Here is an 18,854-nt window from a genome sequence, read left to right as displayed (position 1 = left end):
ACCCATAAGGATCATCAAGTCCATCATAAGAGTTTATGAAGTCTAGATTGTGACATTTTTGTTAACTACTTCCAGCACTTTAACTTTGTGTTGTGTTTAGTACAGAATGCCCCAAGCATTTTCTTCAAAAAGATAGTCATGTGAATACTGATCCCTCTTTCTTTCTATAGATAGTACAGAAAAAATATTGACTTGCTTGCATTACCTGCAGTCTCTGATAGAAGTATAAAAACTTGTAGTATAAAACTGTCAAAAGTAGCTGCTCCATTTTTGGGTGTCAAACAGTCTGTGCCAAAGTAGCAGCATGGTTCCTCCCTGTTCTGGCTGGAAGTAAGCTGGAGATAGTAATTAAGCATCACTAAGCAGTAAATTGCTGGGTTAGCACTTCCTTTCTCATTTGCTTTTCCCCAACTGTCCACTACTTGTCAGAAATAACTGTCACTTTCAGACTTGTCTGTCAAACCTCATTATTATTATCATCTGAGCTTCCAATTTTATTCTTGTCTTCTTTTTTGTAACACTAAAAACACTCATTTTAGTAATGACATAAATTGTCTGCCTTGCCTTTTGTGCAGCCAGAGTTTACCCTGAGCAAAGGGGATCTCTGATGTTGTAAAGAAAATACTTCTGGGGATGGGGAAGGAAAATACAGAAAAGGAAATGGGGAAGAGGACAAAGGAGAAAATACATAAATGAACTGGGGACTTTGAGGAGAACTCCTATGACAGAGTTCAGCCTTCTGGATTCAGGAAACCCTCTGTAAATAGTCATTCTGAAATGTGATTTTATTTAAATTTCTACTTTTCCTACCACAGAAATTATTTGCAGAAAATAATTCAATATCAGTATGCACAGCATACTTACCAGTGGTAGTTGTCTGCTTTCTTTCCATCTTTTGCTCCAGGTCTAACACGTCTATTTGCATTGGAAACATCTGGCTTTACTTTGTAGTTTGTCTTCTACCACAGTTCTTTTGTAATTTCTTCAGTGGTAATTCTCAGTGGCTCTAGATTTTAGCTGAATGTTAGATTTTATCCTTTGTGTCTTAGGTGGTTGTATTTATTGGTGAATCTGATAAAGCTGTGGTTTCACTCAGGTTTATAAATACTTTAGCTATATCAAATTGAAATTTTTATTAGAGTCTCGGATTGCGGCTGTCTTAATTTGAATCATCTGCATAGAAATGTGGTGCAAAAGTATCAGGTTTTATTATGGGGATAATATTTTCAGGGTAATTTTTTACCAAACAAACAAACAAAAAAAAAAAAAAAACCCAAAACTGAACGGAGCAAATAAACCTTCAACTTGGGAAACTAAATACAAAAACTACAAAAGAGTTACACAAATCTTGCTTGACTAAGGGCACAGATTTTGGGTATATCTGTGTAACGACTTATACATCAACAGGAAAATCATAGTCACCAAAAGTCTTAAATACAGAAGGAGAAGATCTTGGTTTGCAAAAGAGTATATGGCAGCAAAGATCAGTTAAAAAAAAAAAACAACAAAAAAACAAAAAAACCCAAGCAATGTTAATGGTGAGATTTTAGATGTATCATGTATAAAACTTACGGAATTAGCTGAAACTTACGGAATTAGCTGAAACTTCCTCGTTTTGTATTGTTTTAAACTAGACCGGACAAACACTAGTAATACAAGGAATGGCCTTGTATGTAGAGAGAGAGAATTAATAGGGCATTAATAAATATTTTCTCCAGCTCTAGCTTCTATGAATCAATTTAGTGTTGAAAGTACAAAATGTTAATGTGAAAGACAGAAACTGACAAAAGAGAATATGGTTTGAATGGTCATAGATATTGAAACTGACTATTGAAAAAAAAAAAAGGATAAATTAATATGAGATAAATATTTAAAGCTATTGATGAAAGATTTTGTGGAGGTTAGGAAAAACATATTACAGGAATATGTCAGCAGAGAAGACCAAGAATCAGAAAATAAACTACCTCACAAAAATACATTAAGACAACTTAAAGTACTTCCTTGGTCAGTGGCACAGCATTATAGACAGTAAAGAAATTAGGCTTATAAATATAAGCAAGCCCATCTCTAGAGTGTATTCATGCTCCTCAGAAATAAGTAATGGAACTCTCTGTGAGAGTGTTCAATTCCAGCATGTAAAACTTGTCCCTTAAATGTCTTAATTAACAAGCCAAGACTCCATTTGTGAGACTGATTAATGGACCTCAAATGTCTGCTTTTTGGTCTTCCATGACCATCAACTCTTTAGAGTTCATACTTTGACATTTATGGCAGAAACTGATTATATCTTCAGTGTAGAAGCATCTTGGATGCTAGACTTCTTCACTGTTAAAAAACTTCATTTTATCATTAGAAATTCTTAACAAATTTTAAGATTTTCTAGAAATTATGTTTTTGTGATTCTTGGTTGCATTTATTGTGATTTCTCTTTCAAGCCATCCTCATTTTTTCAAACCCTTTATTTTTTACTACAATTTGTCCTTCATATTTCAGAAGAGAGGGCTTTATTGTAATTTTTCACTATATTTTCTAATGTTGTTAATAACATCCAGCAAATCTACATTTATCAAGGGAGTTCTCATTTGGCAGTTAAATTATTTTTATCAAAAAGTGGATATTATCAGACTCTTCAGGAACAAGCATGAGACTGAAATAATGGGACAAAGATCAAAGCCAGGAACTACACAGAGTTTCTTGAGAGGAATCCCTGACTGGAAAAGAGAGGCTGACTGATGGCATTTTTTTCAACAACTAATGAAAATTTCCCGAGAGGTTAAATCCTCTAATAGTTTGAAATATGGAATAAAAAGTCATTTCAGACTAACGCAGAGTTCCCAGAAATACTTTATATTAATTTAGTTTGTCTTTTATATCCTTTAGTTTGTCCAGTTTGTTTCAGTGATTATTCAAAGAATAAGTGTACTGAGGCCTCACTGCTTCTGATTTTTCCTTAACCATTTCATTTAGAAGTTCTGATCCTTGTATTCTATCAATACTGAAATATAATCTCAAAACCATGTATAAACATGGTAGAATATCTGTGAGTATACATATTCCTTTGCTAAAACACCTCTAGATAAATTTAAATTCCAGTACATTTCCACCAAACTCCTTGATATCGTTAGGAACTTGAGTAAATTTTGACTTGTAATTAAGATCATGTGTTTCATTCAGTTATCTGGAATACACTCATTTCATATTTATTTTAACATTACCACAAATTGATTTTTTTATTTAAAATCGGGGTTTTTTTTGAAGACTTGAGTGCAGAGCAGGGAATGAAAGATGCAGAAAATTAGAGTGGAAAGTAGGGAGAGGAAGAAAGAAAAGAACACCAAAAAAATTAGTAATGATCAAAGGATTAGTGATGTATCAAATGGAGAAGTATGAGAATTACACAATTTAGGTAATTCATTGAATAAAATGAAGCAAAATTATCCCAAATATGACTCAGTCAGCAAAACTGATTTGTTTTCTGGGAAACTTTAGGGGAAAAAAAAACAAACCCCATGTCACTACTTTTTTCCTTACAACTGCAGCTAATTAGGTATAATGTTTATGTAATGTGGCTGTGGCTTGTTCACTAATTTGTTATTTACTCACAAAGAGCACTATTCATTAAAACACCAGAAGCATTTTGTGCAATGTTATGAGTTTTCCTTATAGGACATCCATCAAAATAAAGACGACTTTAATTATTAAGGTCTGACAACTCCACAATCAAAATGATAAATTTAAAAGCTGATAAAGTACTATTCCAGCTGATGGTGACCTGCTATAACCTCTAAAAAAACTTCAACATTTATGTCCCGAATGGTCAAAATATATTTGGTTTTCTGAAATTTATAGAAGCTCATCGGGAAGATAAACATGCCCCTGATATCATATGATATGTTTCTCAACTTCCTGTTTTTGCCAGGGCGCAGTGAGGGCTGGCTGCTTTGTAGTGGAGGGGATCCAAAGAGATAAAATATATATTTAAAAAAAAAAATTCCATTGTGAACAGTGAGCTTTCCTCATGCATGCTGCAGCAGTTTTGTAGATTGTGAGCTTGAACACTCCTAGTACTCTTTGCCCTCATTTACAGTAGAAAAGGTCCTGTAAAAACTGATAATGATACTGAAAAAGGGTACTATCAGGTTGTATTAGCTGTTTTCTAACTACTTTGACACTAGTTGTTTTGGTGATGTTTTTTTATCCATAGCCCTAGGAAATATGTGTTTGTGACCTCGGATTGAGTCACCATTTCCAGAACCAACCTTGTTCAGATGCCAGCCAAGTGACATTTTCAACACAGACAAACACAGAAGTATCAAACAGCTGACTGGACTGTAAGAAGATGATGTTAATCAACACTCATTTAGAGGTGCTGGAGAGTTCATTGCCATTTAGCACACTCAAAAACTTCTTACAGCAGTACATCAGCTATCTTAGTCATCCAGTCTTTCCATCAGGATCAGAAACATCAGTTTTTTAAGGCGAGTTCTTACTGGAAGTTCCTCCTTGAGGGAAGATTGTCTTGCTTTCTTATCTCAAATTTGGCCTTCACAGGAACCATAGTAGCAATTAGTTAACTGATTGAAGCATTTTTTTTTCATTCCTTGGGCCTATCTGAAGAATAAGAACATTATATATTTGTCTGATTTCCTCTGTTTATCCAAGCCTGATAAACCAAGAATTTCCATGAAAAAGAATCATTCTGTTTCCTTTTCTAATTGAATTATTTTCTTCCTGGAAAGGCAGTCTCCTCCTTCATGAAGACTACCCCCACCCCAGCCTGTACTGATTGCTCTTGGCAACTCTTTGCTCTGATCTTAGAGTCATACAATGTGATTAGCCTTTGCAGTTGCTGTCATTACTTAAGACCTAATTTAAAGCATTCTTTGCCAGTTATGCATTTTTCTTCAAGATAAAATCTTGTCCTGATGCTGTCATCCTTTTCTTCACTTCTTTTTCTTTAATCCAAGACATTAGATAAGTATACAGCTATGAGAACACATGAAATCCACTGATGTACTCATTAGTTTTGGGGGGGAGGATTTTTGCACGTTTGGCAATGGACATGGCTAAAGAAATAGGTGAAGTCTGCCACTAGACAGAACCGTAGTGCAACTATGAATGAATGCAGAGAAAGGTGTGAAAAGGGAACTTTTTGTCTTGAAATGTAAAAAATATGGAACAGCAAATTGTTTTTTCAGGGATGGAAGATTGCTGATTTTCCAATCTGCTAAAAGAGGTAAGGAAAAATATACTTTATATTTCTAAAATATCATCAAAAAATAGTTTTTCAACTGTAATTCTAGAAATAAGCTGTAATAGTTAGGTCCAAGCATGTTGGGGACAGAAGCTAGCATAAGTTTTCACCAAGTAATACTTGCAAAACTTCATTCAATTAATCACTATTTTAGCTAAAGCTGATCAACAGGAGAGAAAACGCATAGACGCTGATTTAGTCACTGTTAATTTCACAACTGCAGATATAAAAAAACAAACAAACAAAAAAAAAAAACAGATAACAGTTTATGATTCATAAAATCATATTAAAAAAAGCAAAGCTGAATTCACTTCTACATAAATCCCACAAGAGTAAAAACTTCTAAAGAAAAGCTACAAAGAAAAGCAGTAGTTTTGTAGGAAAAGTTTTTTTTACCTTAACTGTCTACCAAAACCAGATTGAGCATCTTTATGGAACTATTAGCATATTTTCCCTGCTATTTTTGTCCAGGAAGACTGTGTTCCTCCCTGGGCTCAGTTTTAAGGAAAATATTCTCTTTGTGAATAATTTTACAGTTGTGGTAGGTAGCTCCAGTTGCATGACCCACTTGCTTCAATCACCGTATTGTGCTTCAGGTTGATAAAGACTAATTTTATTGTGTTCTATGGCTCCACTATTCTTTATTTGATGAACTCTGTTATAGTGGCGTGCATGTGGCAAAAACACAGGGTATCGTGAAGGGAAAAAAGAGACAAAATCCACTCCAACTTTCAGAGCATTACCTTCTTTATGTCTCAAAAATTAAGATTTTCTATTTGAGCTCACTGTGGCTATTTAAGACTCGGACATTTGCTTCAGATTGGTTTATTGGAAATAAGTATATTGTTAAAATTGATTTTGTGTTATACTGGCTTTAGTGCTTTGGCCTCTAAAAGATGCCATTTATTTGAGGAGACACAGTGTTCTACATGAGTAAATAGGAGTTGATATACCCATTATTTAAATGCTACAAGAGGTTATACACATTATATTTATTTATCAACAACAAAGCTGCCTGTATCAACAGCAAACAGAATCAGCTTGATTCTATGCTTTAAAAAAAAAACAACACCTTCAAAATGCTGATTATCACAAAGCCACCTTTTCTGACACTCTGAAAGCAATTGTTTTGTTATCACCACCTGCCACTGCTGTTACAGATTTGTAGGTGAAAATGAAAATTGGAACCAGTGAATCTTGCCATATTCTAATGGCAAATATCTAAATTATGTACTACTGAAGGGAAAATAAAAATTAAAAAAAAATGGGGGAGTGGAATTAAAAAAGAAGAAAGTTAAGGAGATTTCTTTCTGCCATGTCCAGATTTTGCTGGGTACAACAAAAGCATTATCCATTATCCATTAGGGAAGTACAAGCATGCTGGTATTTTGCCTTGGTTTTGGCTGAAAAAGCTGAGAAAATCTTCTACAAAAGGAACACAAATCCCATTGACTGCTGTAGGTGAGACTGTATTGGACTGCAAAGGTGGAGGTAGATTTTGGTCTGCTAGAGCAGCTACCTTTCAGATCAAACTTTCCGAAAGAATAGGTTAGTGGAGTTACATTTTTCTCTGCTTATACTTGAAAGTTTGTTACATACTGGTGTGCTTACTAAAGATGGTACCACTCAAAAACTGGCACAAAACAGGCAAATCAAACTAAGTCGTGCAGCCAGCTACACTCCTCTCTGACTTCTTTTCTAATTGTGTGGAGGATGCTTTAGCATCTGGCAGAATTTCCATAACAAAAACCTGAGTTGTCCTGGCTGCATCGCTTACATCTCCTTCCAGGCAGTCAAATCCACTTTGCAAAAAGCCTACCTTCTGATAGATCCCTTCACCCCACCTCAAACTAGTGGATCGTGAATTACATCACATTTTCATGTTCTGACAGATTTTCTGTCTTCGAGGGCTTTTCTTCATTCCTAGTGGCGTGTGCACTGTAGAGTGCCAATGTAATGCTGGAACCATATGCATAAGAGCTATCAGACCTTCAGATATAATTAACAGCTAATTAACAACCCTTCTGGCCCTTGTAGCTAATACTTTGCTGAATTCAAGAAATAATTTGGATAGGTAATTATGAACACTATTTGAAAATAATGAGTTGAAGCATCTACAAGATTTTACCTTGACAAAAAATGTGATTGCTAAAATTGTTACCGACTAATACATATTTAGGAAGAGCAGGCAGCATTTCATAAGAGAAAATGTATTCCCGTTGTCCACAAAAACTCATTACAAATGAGAAAGAAATTCATAAGATCTCTGAAGAAAATAATAAAAGAGTAACTTCCTAGAAATTTTTTTGAATGGATGAAAATATGCAACATCGAATCCAGCCACCAGGGAGGGGACTTTGCAGCACACTAAGTGTGACTGTCTCAATGCATATTACAAGACTGGGGACTAAGTAGTCACTGTCTTGCACAATTCAATTCTATAGCCATTTTTATTCCATTTTTTTACGGGCTTGCAAAAGTTGTTATTTACAAAATCAAATTTATTCTTTGGTAATTTGGCTTTTCAGTTTGCTTTTCATTCACTCATGCCTGAAAGTCACCATTTTCCATTTTTTATTATAAAGTTACATGAAAGTGTTTACTGCAACAGTATTTGAAGCAAAACATTTATGAAAATAAATGGTTTGCATACATAATGCTAAGCATTAAAGCACATAGAGGGTGGTTAAAATACAGTGTAAGTGCATACAATACTAAGGTGCAAATCTGCCTCTTGTTTTGGTTGCATTTTAGGAAAAGTCTTAGGTTATCGTAGCCAGAGTTGCGGGGATTTGAGCTGACTTCTAGGGGTCACCTGATGCTTTCTCTTACAAAGCCTGGGGTTTAGTTATTTCTGAATCACCCCAAGAAATAAGGCCTCTTGAACAGTTTTTCAGTCTAAGGTTTTGTATAGGAACTCTTATTTGTTCAGACATTATACAGTCTTTCCTAATGTTTAACCTAAATTTTCCCTTCTACATGTTAAATGAGTCCTCAGTTGTCTTTGATTAATCCAAAAAAATGGCCTACTTTATGACATGTCTTTAATTATTTGTAGACAGTTCCTGTTATGTCATTTTCCTCCAGATGGAACTTGCTTAACTCTATAATTCCATATAGATCTTGTTTCCCAAACATCTCCGTTTAGTTACTGTTGATCCAGATTCCTTGGCAAGTGTGCATCTCTTTTAAATACCATGTCCCTAGACAATGCTCTGTTCTTTAATCACTGCTGAGTACTGCATAGCCATCTTGCTCAGTACCTGGGTTGTGTTTTTCCAGGGAGTATGAAAAATAACATCTGAGCCTGAAAAGAACCCAACAAACAAGGAGAAGGGAAAGGACGAATTGAGGGCAAAACAGTGGTGTTAAGAAAGGAAGTAACTGAGAGACTCCTGAAATTCTCTGCCCTGCTTTACCAGTGGCAGTCAGGCATCACCACAGACAAGAACGAGATGATGAACTGATTAGCCCAGAGAATGTACATTGTCTTACTGTTGTTCCTATGCTCAGCTTATACAGTCCCTTTAACCAAAAATTCTTAATAATGCCAGTATCTTAATAAAGCAAAATAACACACACATCTCTTTTGTAGCAGTGTGAACAATTAACACAGGATCTATATTTATTTGATTGTGTGAAGAGCATTAAAAGTCATAATACCTTTGCTTTGTCTTTAGTATCTAGCATTCCTTTTTGGCCCTAACAGGAATTTTATGAATCACTACAGTGGTTTGGGATTTTGACAACGTATCTTTGTCGTTCATTACTGAAATAACATATGTACAGGGAAAACAATAGAATAGAGCAATGTTTCTGATTCCCTACCTTCTTTTTCTACATGAAAACAGTCAACTCACCAAGCAACGCTTCCTTTCTTCACTTCAACACCATAAAATTGCCTTCCTTCTCCCAGCAAAACATACACTCTAACATTCATGTACGTTCACTTCATGGTTCCCCGTTTGATTGTCTGATGATTAGGACACAAAGATTCTGCTCTACAGTTCTGAGGTACTATTCCACTTTAAGTATTTCTTTGTTGGGATTAACCACAGATTTTCACTGTTTCATTTCTTTACTTACTGATCACTTGTTAGAACATATCTGCCCATTCATCTTTTTTGTGCTTTTCTATTCAGTCAAAAGCAGGATAACCATCATGGTCACTAGAATAAAGTGGAGATCTGTAAGTTCCCTAAATTTCTGTTTGTTTTAAGGATTTCAAGAATCATTAACCTACTTGAAACCAGATTATATTTATATGTGTGCTCCTTCAGAAACATTAAAGAGGATCCAAACTAGATTGTATATAGTGTTTTAGAAATTGTTCTTAGATCAATCTGGACTGTAGTCTCCTCACATCTGTGATCTTTTTAGTGAAATAAACAAAATGGAAAAGTCCTGAACCTGTACTATCTCAAAAACTCCCTTGTGTTGTCTTCTGCTTGCATGTTGCATTGCAACTACTACCACCCTGAGAAATTCCCCAGCTCATTTCTTGACACCTTATTTCAAGGCAGGTTAAGGTGGTTTGTGGTTTTTCCTTCCTTTGGCACTGAGGTGCTAAGTAGGTCTCTGTCCATGAGAACCAGACATGTGAACCAGACATCTCAGTTTGCACATTTGGATTTCCTGTAGATCTTTAATTTACATTATGTATGTTTTGTTTTGCTTTTTTTTTTTTTTTTAATATTTGTCAGGTAAATTCTTTCCCAAATCCCATAAGCAGCACGAGCTCCTGCAGAGACCCCAGCAGTTTCAGAAGGTAGCCCCAGTTATCTCTTTGAGAAGGAATCCCACAATAGCTGCACATTCACACTTTTGATTCGCTATTTCCAAAGAGAATACGTAGCCCAAATTTATCAGCTTTTTTGGGCTTTGATTCTGTAAAAGTTTAAGAATGAAAATAAAAATGAAGGTTTATTCTGAAAGATAGGCACTTGAGCTACTAATTATGAGACCGGATGTGAAAGAAATGGACGAAGACAGTTTTCATGTTAGTGACGCTACATTTCATTCTCACATTTTCCCCTCTAGTATATTTAAGCTATCAGAAGGGTTTGTCCTATACAGCAACATCCCATCCTCTGAGTGCTGACCCAGAGCTGAAAATAAGGCCAGTTTGCAGGACTGGCGGTAAGTTCCCCAAGAGACTTTGCTGCTTAAAACAGCATTCTGTAAGTTGTCTCTGTGCTTAAAAGATGACAACTTCCTTTCTCTTCCCTGCTTCTAACTCAAGCCAATACAACTTTTCCATCTCTTTTCAGTTAGTGTCATGACTTTTGTCATGACTTATTATGGCACTATTAGAGGTGTTACATTCTCTGCTAACTTATGTACCATACCATAAGAATTCTGTACACAAACCTTGTGCACACTGTTTGTGTGCTTACCTTTCTGTATGGACCATACCTAGCACATAATTCCAGTAAAGGACTTTTGCAATTCTTGTTTGCAGCAATCCCTGTCCCCTGCTTCCTTTCTCATCTATGTACTAATCTTTAGCAATTATACTATTATAGTATACAATTATTCTACGTAATTTCTCATGAGTTTTTTTTTTTTGTGCTTTTTTGTTGTTGTTGTTGTTGTTTGTTTTTAAAGTCTACTGGCTTCCCAATATTATTTTCTTGTTCAGTAAACCCACCCAAACAATTATTTTACTTCAATATCTGAATATTGTTGTGCCAATGCATACTTATAACAACCTACGGTATGGAGTCAATGAATCATTCAGGTTGGAAAAGACCACTAAAATCATCCAATCTAATCCATACAGTTCTTGCACACCTCCAGGGATGATGACTCCACCTGGGCAGCGTGTCTCAATACCTCACCACTCTTTCAAAGATTTTTTTCCTAATATCCAACCTGAACCTCCCTGGTACCATTTTAGGCCATTAACTCTCATCCTATAAATTCAGTCTGTTTGGTCTCTATTCAAGGAATTCAGAATCAATTAATGTGAATCTGAGAAAGGAATGTAAAAACAGTCATCTTCAATATTTTACAATCATTTTATCTTGCTTTTTATTGAAGATCACTTCCCTACTTGCAAACAAGAATTAATTTTATCTTGCTGTGACGGTGTAGATCCTTTGATAGAATATCAACCAGTAAGGGTATAGATATCAGCAAAGCAGTTCAAATTAGCAAATACTTATCTCTAACAAACAGTCAAGTTATTATAAGGCAGAACTTTTCAGCACTGTTGGAAAAAAAAAAAAAGCACAAACTTTTTGAGCAATTATTTGAAAAAATAGGGTATAATTAGTTTTTACTAAAAGGAAGCAACTTCAACTTATTTTCATAGAATAAACTTTATTTCTAGATGATTTTTGGTGTCTAAAAACCAAAAAATAACAAATTATTTTAAGTAGCAAATGAATTTCCTCGTGTCGTTTGACTAAATATCATTTTCTCAGAAAATACATGTAATTTTCTTTGTCAGTAGGAAAAGTAACCATTAGAGGCCATTTTGTTGAAAATCTAAGTCTGTTTTGATTTCTGAACTGAAGAGCAGAGTGGCGAAACTGATGCTTGAGCCAGGGAAATCTGGGATTTGATCAACTCTATAGATGTGATTACTGGATTCTTTATTTAAAATGGTCCTTTTTTCACTCTTATGATGATTCTTGTCCAGAAATAATCTAATATGATCTGATGACTCTAACCGTCCAACTTGCAGTGAAACATAACGGCACTCAAGAAAATCTGAAGCAATACACAAAGAGAACCAACAATTTGACAGGACTGTCCCATTGCTGCAAAAGCTGCCTAACTCCCTGAAGGAAGAAACATGGCCACCATGGCTCCTCACCAGAGCCAGGCATCTCAGGCACAGGGCCAGGCCTCAGGGCTGTCAGACAGAGGCAAATCCAGGCAAGGTGAGGAGAAAGAATCATAGAATCATGGTTGAATGGCCTGGGTTGAAAAGGACCACAACGATCATCCAGTTTCAGCCCCCTGCTCTGTGCAGGGTCACCAACCAGCAGACCAGGCTGCCCAGAGCCACATCCAGCCTGGCCTTGAATGCCTCCAGGGATGGGGCATCCACAGCCTCCTTGGGCAACCTGCTGCAGTGTGTCACCACCCTCTGTGTGAAAAACTTCCTACTAATATCTAACCTAAACCTCCCCTGTCTCAGTTTAAAAATGTTCCCCCTTGTCCTATCACTATTCACCCTCGTAAACAGCCATTTCACCTCCTGTTTATACACTCCCTTCAAGTACTGGAAGGCTACAATGAGGTCTCCCTGGAGCCTTCTCTTCTCCAAGCTAAACAAGCCCACTTCCCTCAACCTTTCTTCAAAGGAGAGGTGCTCCAGCCCTCTGATCATCTTAGTGGCCCTCCTCTGGACCTGCTCCAGAGGGAGAGAGTCCGTGCTGAAATCACTCCGATCTCTCTTAGCACAGTCCAACAGGCTGCACTCATGTCTGCCTCCTCACCAAGCTTCTGCATTCCTAAAAATGCCTTTTTTATCTCACCGTCTTGCTAGAAGCCTTCATTCTCTCCTAGGATTTGCTTGTTTTTACACACTTGCTTTCTTCACACAGAGCTGCTGCACTCTGCAATATGTTACGATCAATGGAAGTAATGAAGTTTATGGCAGGTACAGGAAATGGCTGGTGCTTCCACCGTGCTCCATCGCCACCATATTGGGCTCACGCTGACAACCTCAGCGTGTTTCTCTTCTGGCTAAGATTCCATTGAAGTACTGCTCCTAACTCAGAATGCTGACAATGGATCACATCCCATCTATAAGACAGACCAGTTTTCAATTTGCAGATGCAGATCACACAACCCAGGGCAGAGCTGGGACCATACAGGGAGCTGTCTTATCTGGAGACACGGATCCAAGAGATCAGAAGAATTTGAGCAAATTAAAAAATAAGGCATTTTAAGGAAACACTGCCAAAGTGTGTTTTTAAAAGGCCTTCAATGCAGAACAAAAATGTTGCAACTTAGATTTAGTGCTTCATCGTGCATAAAAAGATAAAATGTTGTGAAATGGTCATTTTCATATTTACAGCCTAAAGCTTTGGAATTCTACTCAAGAAGCATTTCAAAATGTTTACTTTCTATTTTCTTTTTCCTCCCGAGTGAACTAAACTTTTGTATCCTGTTCTGCTGAGTTCTGTTCAGTCTTCCTGTATGGATTACATCAAACCCAAATAAACATGAGTCTGCATTTATGAGGTTGTAGAGAGCAATGAGAGCTATGAGAAAAAGCAGAAGGTATCCAGACCAAATCAAAATAACTTTCCAAATCTCATCTTAGGATGTACTCTTGAGTTAATGTTGGAGGTTTCCCACCGTTGATTTGCCAGGGTTAGTTAACCACAATCGCTTATGATACAGAAGCTTGCATTGCTACAAGCACGCCTTCCAACTCTCAAATAGTCAGCAGTTGTTGCTCTCTGTGCTGCATGGAGCCCCTTTGCTCCGAGGCACAGTGCTGTGCCCGGTGACAGCTCTGTGCGGCTGCAGTGAGCTTTGCCCAGAGGCAGGCTGTGCTGCACAGCCAATGCTGCCCATAACAGGGAGCCACTTATGAGGGCCATCAAAATTTTCCAGGGGTTTGTTATTGACAAGTTCAGCTTATTGGTGATTTAAGAAAGCTCTGAGGAAGGCTCACTCTAAAGAGCCTTGGATAGGGTTAAGCTGATGCACAGTTACCTGTGTTGAGGTTTTGTATGAATACACGCAGCTGGGCATCCAAAGTGGATGGATGGTATTTCTCAGTTCAGTTTGTGTGATGGCTCTGAGCAATTTGGACCACAGACTGGCAGTTCACGTGTGCATGAAGTTTGCATTGGCAATGACCCAAGGCAGCAGTGCCTGTCTGTGTTCATCCCCTTGCGCTGAATCCCAGCACGGCAACTTGTGCGTGGCTGTGCCCAGTGACCTTCTTCATTTTTTTTTATTTTTATTTTTTTTTTTTTTGTCTTTTTAATTGAGCTCATTATTTCTTGGACAGCAGAAAAATCAGTACTGCTCTGGGCTTGGTGGCTCCAAGGCGGCTGGGTCACCCCTCCCACTGGCAGCTCCCATGACCCAATAGCAGGAACCAACCCATAAACCAACCGCTTCACCTGCGGAGCTCGGTAACATTTTGGGAGCTGGCAGAACACTCCTTGTGTCTGACCGTGCACAGCCACCTGGTGCATGGCTTCCCCGGGGTACGGCGAGTGCTAGGACCACCGCGGGGACCGGGAAGTGCAGCTCCGGTCCCCGACGTGCGGCTAAGTTAAAGGAGCGGAGGGCGTTCTCGCTCGTGGCGTCGCTTTTATGGGGCAGCGCGGCGACTCTTAATGCGATGCGCGGGCTGAAGTAAACAGTACTGCAGGACGCTTATTTGCTCCTATTAGCAGTTGAACCGGCGCTCCGCTAAGATTTATTTAGACACCGGTGGTCAAATAAATAAATAAATAAATACATTTTAAGAGTGCTTTTGCCGGAGAGAAGCCGGAAAGCCGGGCACGGAGTTTGGCCGCTGGTTCCGCTGGTCACCGAGACCCGCACGCCGGTCCGGCCAGGCCCGGGAGAGGGGGGACCCACCGGCGCTCTGCGGGGAGCGCGGCGCTCCCGGCCCGCCCGCGCGGGTGGGCGCGGAGGAGCCGCAGGGCCCGCATCCGTCCATATCCATAGTAACGGCGGGGGCCGGGGGGAGGCGCCGCGGCAGCTGCCCGCCCGCCGCAGCCCGCGCGGCGCCGGGACCGCACCGAGCCGCGGTGAGCGCGCGCGCCCCCGCCCCCGCGGGCAGCGCGGCCGCGGGAGCGCGCGCGCCCGCGGAAGGAGCGCGCGGGAAGCGGGGGGTGTCAAAGGGGGGGGCACGGCGGGGGCGCGCGCGGCGGCGGCTGGACGGGGAGGGCGGCGGGGGCTCCGTTGTGCGTGGCTCCGCGGCGCTCTCCCTGCCTGACTCACCGCGGGGCGCGGGGAGATGCTCAGCGCCGAGGGGTAGCGGCTGCGGAGCAGACGCCGGCCCCCCCCCGCCCACCCCCCCCCTGCTCCGCTCCCTCCCCGCCCCCTCCGGGCTCGGCAGCTCTGCCCGCCGCCGCCGCTCCGAGGTGAGACCGGGAGGCAGGGGAGGGAAGGGATGGGCGAGCTCCGGGCGCGCACGGGGGGCCGGGCGCGGGGCCACCGGGCGCCGCCCCCGCCCCGCCGCGGAGCCCGGAGCGGGGGGCGGGGGACCGGGGTACGGCGAGCGCGCCCCGAGGGCGACAGCTCCGGCGGCGGACGCCGGGGAGCGGGCGGTGGGGAGGGAACCGCTGCGCCTGCCGCGACCGCCGCCGCCGATTATGTCAGCCCGGGCGGGCGGCGGCGCTGAGGGGCGGGCGGGGAGGCGGCGGCGGGGCCGGGGAGTTTGGGCCGCCGGAGGGACGCGGTGCCGCCTCCGGCCAGCGCTCCTCGAGCGCTCACCGAGCGCTGTGTGCCGCGCCGGGGGCGGCGGGGGAGGAGGCGGCATCGCATGTGCTGCACCCGGAGCCTGCGGCGGCCGCCCCGGAATTGTGCCGGGCTGGGCGGCGAGCCCCGTCCCTGCTCCTTGGAGCTGTAAGTTGGCCGCGATGTGCCACGGTCCGAAACTTGGAGTCGGCTTCCCGGCCCCTGCGGTTAGCGGAGGTCCACGGGTGGAGCGATGCGCTACGGCCGGGTACCAAAAGAAGGGGTGGGTGGGTGAGAAGCAGAAGTGTGCGGAGAGCAGAACCGCGGTGCGTGCCTCGGCATCTCGGGGGGCTCGCTTCTGGCAAACCCATCTCCGCGAGCTGTGCTTGCCGCATGGAAGGAAGGCAGTGAGCGAGACAAAACGCTACCTGAGATTTCCGTTTGGCTCTCAATTCCCCGCACACGTGCGGTAGCGGTTTTTGCAAGGAATTTTAGCATGTGGATCGATGCGTGTTGCCATGTGCCGTGTTCCACGGGAATCCCTTCTGCTCTCTGAACAGCTGCATTGTGTACCCACACTCTCGGGTTCCAGGTGTGCTCCGCTCCGCCGGCAGCGCCAGCGGTGATGGGGAGAGCTGTGGTGTCCGCCTGTGGCCGGATTAGTGGTAGCTTATAGGAAGGGGCCTTTAGAGAGCAGTTCAACTTCTGCCATTAGTGAGGCACAAAGTAGTGCTGGAGTAGACGCTGACGTGACGGGTAATAACTTGTTTCTGCACGCATTAAGAATCAAGCTGTCATCTTCTCTACGTGCCAAAATGTAAAATGTAACAACCTGCTAGAAAAAGAACCTGAAGAATAAGATCCAGTCTTGTGATAATAGAGGCTTTCTCATGAATAAATACGAGTCCGAGTTGATAGTTGTTTGCCAGGTAGGAAACCTTGATCCTGTGGTGTGATAATTACTGTGTGGGTAAAACTCCATTTGGATGGTATCCTAAAAACCTCTGTAAATATCATGAAAAGCATGGAGTGTAGGTGATTTTAGCCAATGAATTTGGATCTGGCAATGCTTCTTAGCTGAGAACTCGCTTCCCTTCTTTTTTTCAAGAGACGTAATACCAGCTACAGTCATGCAGTCGCCCGCAGAACCTCCTTGCCCTGTGCACCTGGGAAGTTCTATTTCAAGAATTTGTGCAAGTGGTTGGCAGCTTAGAATTGTGAGAATTCGAGGCAAACTCTGCTTTTTCTGTAACAAAAGAGAAGTTCTGAAATTCATTCAGAGAAAGGAGATATGATAGGTAGGAAGAGATAAATGTATCCGGTAAGAAGGCGAATGAAAAGATACTTTACCTATTATTGTACTTTGAAGGCATTTAAATGCAGTAAGTACCCTGAAACAAATTCAGAAAGCTTGGTGCTGTTTCTCTTGGAATGTCTTGGAAGGAAGGGAGAGTGGGAAAAAACTCTTCTGTGTGAAAGTGAGCACATAGAGTTAAAAAGGGAAGGCAGAAGATGGGAAAAGTAGCAGCAGAGAACAGAGCTGTCGATGAAACTACTACCAACTCTGAGGCTGCAGTGAACTAAGGAGAAACTGAGGGAAATCGGCTCTGGGTGAGAGTTTTGCTGCTGAGGAACTTGAGGAAGGAGTTACGACCCAAATTAGCCAGGATTTACCTTGCATTCCAAGAGTAAGATGTATTTTAATGTAGAAGTGATCCATGTTGACATTGGTTATTTGTATTTATTTCCAGCAGTCGAGAGGGTACAAACTGTGCTTTCTTGTAACAATGAATGGCTGGCATTTTGTTAGGATCTTTGTATGTGTTTATCAAACGTTAGTGATAGGCGTAATGGTTAATAGGAAACTTCCACCTTGATTTAAGCAAACTGAAAAACTGCCAAGCCTTGGACTTAAGATCTCTTGACTCTTAATCCCAAAAGATTTCGCTGTGTGTGCAGACTGGAAATGAGAACAGCAATGAGCGAATGGTATAGTTCTGGGTTCGGTCTCTATTCATTTGTCAGACGGCTTGACAGTTGGACCAGATGATCTTAAAGGTCTTTCCCAGTTTTAATGATTCTGTGCTAAGTAAGGCAGTGTTCTATTTATTTGTAAGACTGGCCCTTTTTCCTGGTCATCGTATTGTCACAGTACTTTGCTTACTAAATGTTGAAAATTTATGTTAGTCTTCGAAATCAGCAATCGTTGGGGTGGACTGGTCAATTTCCACTCTGAGAGGTATGATATGGAATTACTTGCACATTTGAGAAAATGTTGGTTTACACTAGTTCACATTTCCAATGTTGTTTTCACAGTTGTTTGAGCTGCAGGCTTATTTTTAAGAAATCACAGTCAAATTCTGGAGAATAACACCTTCATGAAATTGTACCAGCCTGGCACTCTTCACAATCTGATACAATTTTTGTGTAGGCAATAGCAGAGAGCTGCTTGTATTTGATCTTTTAGTCAATGTGCCAACTACACCAGCTCATCTCCAAGGTGGTAGTCTTGGTTGCGAGTATCAAAGGGTTACTATGTAGGTAAACCTGGCTTTGATGAAGTAATCAAGCTAGGGAAAACATTTCCTTGTCAGTTTGGCTGCTGTCTCTATTGGTGGTTTTACTGTATTTTTGGCTTTGAAGAGAAAAGCTAGGAGACATGGTAAGTTTTGTAGTGCCTGAGCAAGTTAACTTGAATATTCTTGAGCACTGAGATTCAAAAAACTTATATTCAAAATCTTCATGTACCCTATTCTCAACAGTTTCGTTCTATATACTGTTGATCTGTCCCGTTATTTGAACCTTGACCTCCCAGAGGTCATCTTGCTTTCTGTGTGGAGACAGTGCAAAGTTGTTGGGGAATTTCAGTGGTCATTTTGTTTTGACACAGAGGCAGTAGTCTGGGGGAAGAAGAGATCTGTGTTGTTTTTTTTCCTGACTTTCTGTTGATGTGTTCAGGACCAAAGCAGTTTTTCTGAAGTTCCTTCAGTAAATTAGAAAATCTCTCTTCCCCTCCCTAAATATCTTTCATTAAAAAAATATATATTTCATTTAAAAAAAAAAAAAAGCGAACATATTAATTTGGGTTTAATACACTCTCATCAGCTTGAGCATAGTGTAAAGAAATACACATGTTGACATTTGTTCTCCCTCACCAATTTCTCCAGAGTGAAGTATCTAGCCACGCTGCAGTTGGTGCCTGTACCCAGCT

At 40.9% G+C, this 18,854-nt stretch overlaps 1 protein-coding gene across 19 annotated transcripts in view; it reads left to right on the top strand.

Moving 5' to 3' along the window:
- ANKS1B (ankyrin repeat and sterile alpha motif domain containing 1B) overlaps window positions 1-18,854 on the top strand; it is a 402,720-nt gene that overhangs the window by 296,867 nt on the left and 86,999 nt on the right. The window contains exon 1 of one of the 19 annotated variants that reach the window (XM_048933567.1): window positions 14,937-14,991. The exons of 16 other annotated variants lie outside the window; for them this stretch is intronic. The gene's annotated coding sequence lies outside the window, so the exon portion shown is untranslated. Of the gene's footprint in view, window positions 1-14,936; window positions 14,992-15,267; window positions 15,328-15,666; window positions 15,812-18,854 lie in introns of those variants that run through there. 2 more of the 19 variants (XM_048933566.1, XM_048933565.1) reach the window with 2 other exon arrangements.

This window comes from Lagopus muta, chromosome 1, assembly GCF_023343835.1.
Source record: "Lagopus muta isolate bLagMut1 chromosome 1, bLagMut1 primary, whole genome shotgun sequence".
Lineage (NCBI taxonomy): Eukaryota > Metazoa > Chordata > Aves > Galliformes > Phasianidae > Lagopus > Lagopus muta.
The sequence above is the reverse complement of the archived record's forward strand: the minus strand, read 5'-3'. Positions and strand labels throughout refer to the sequence as shown.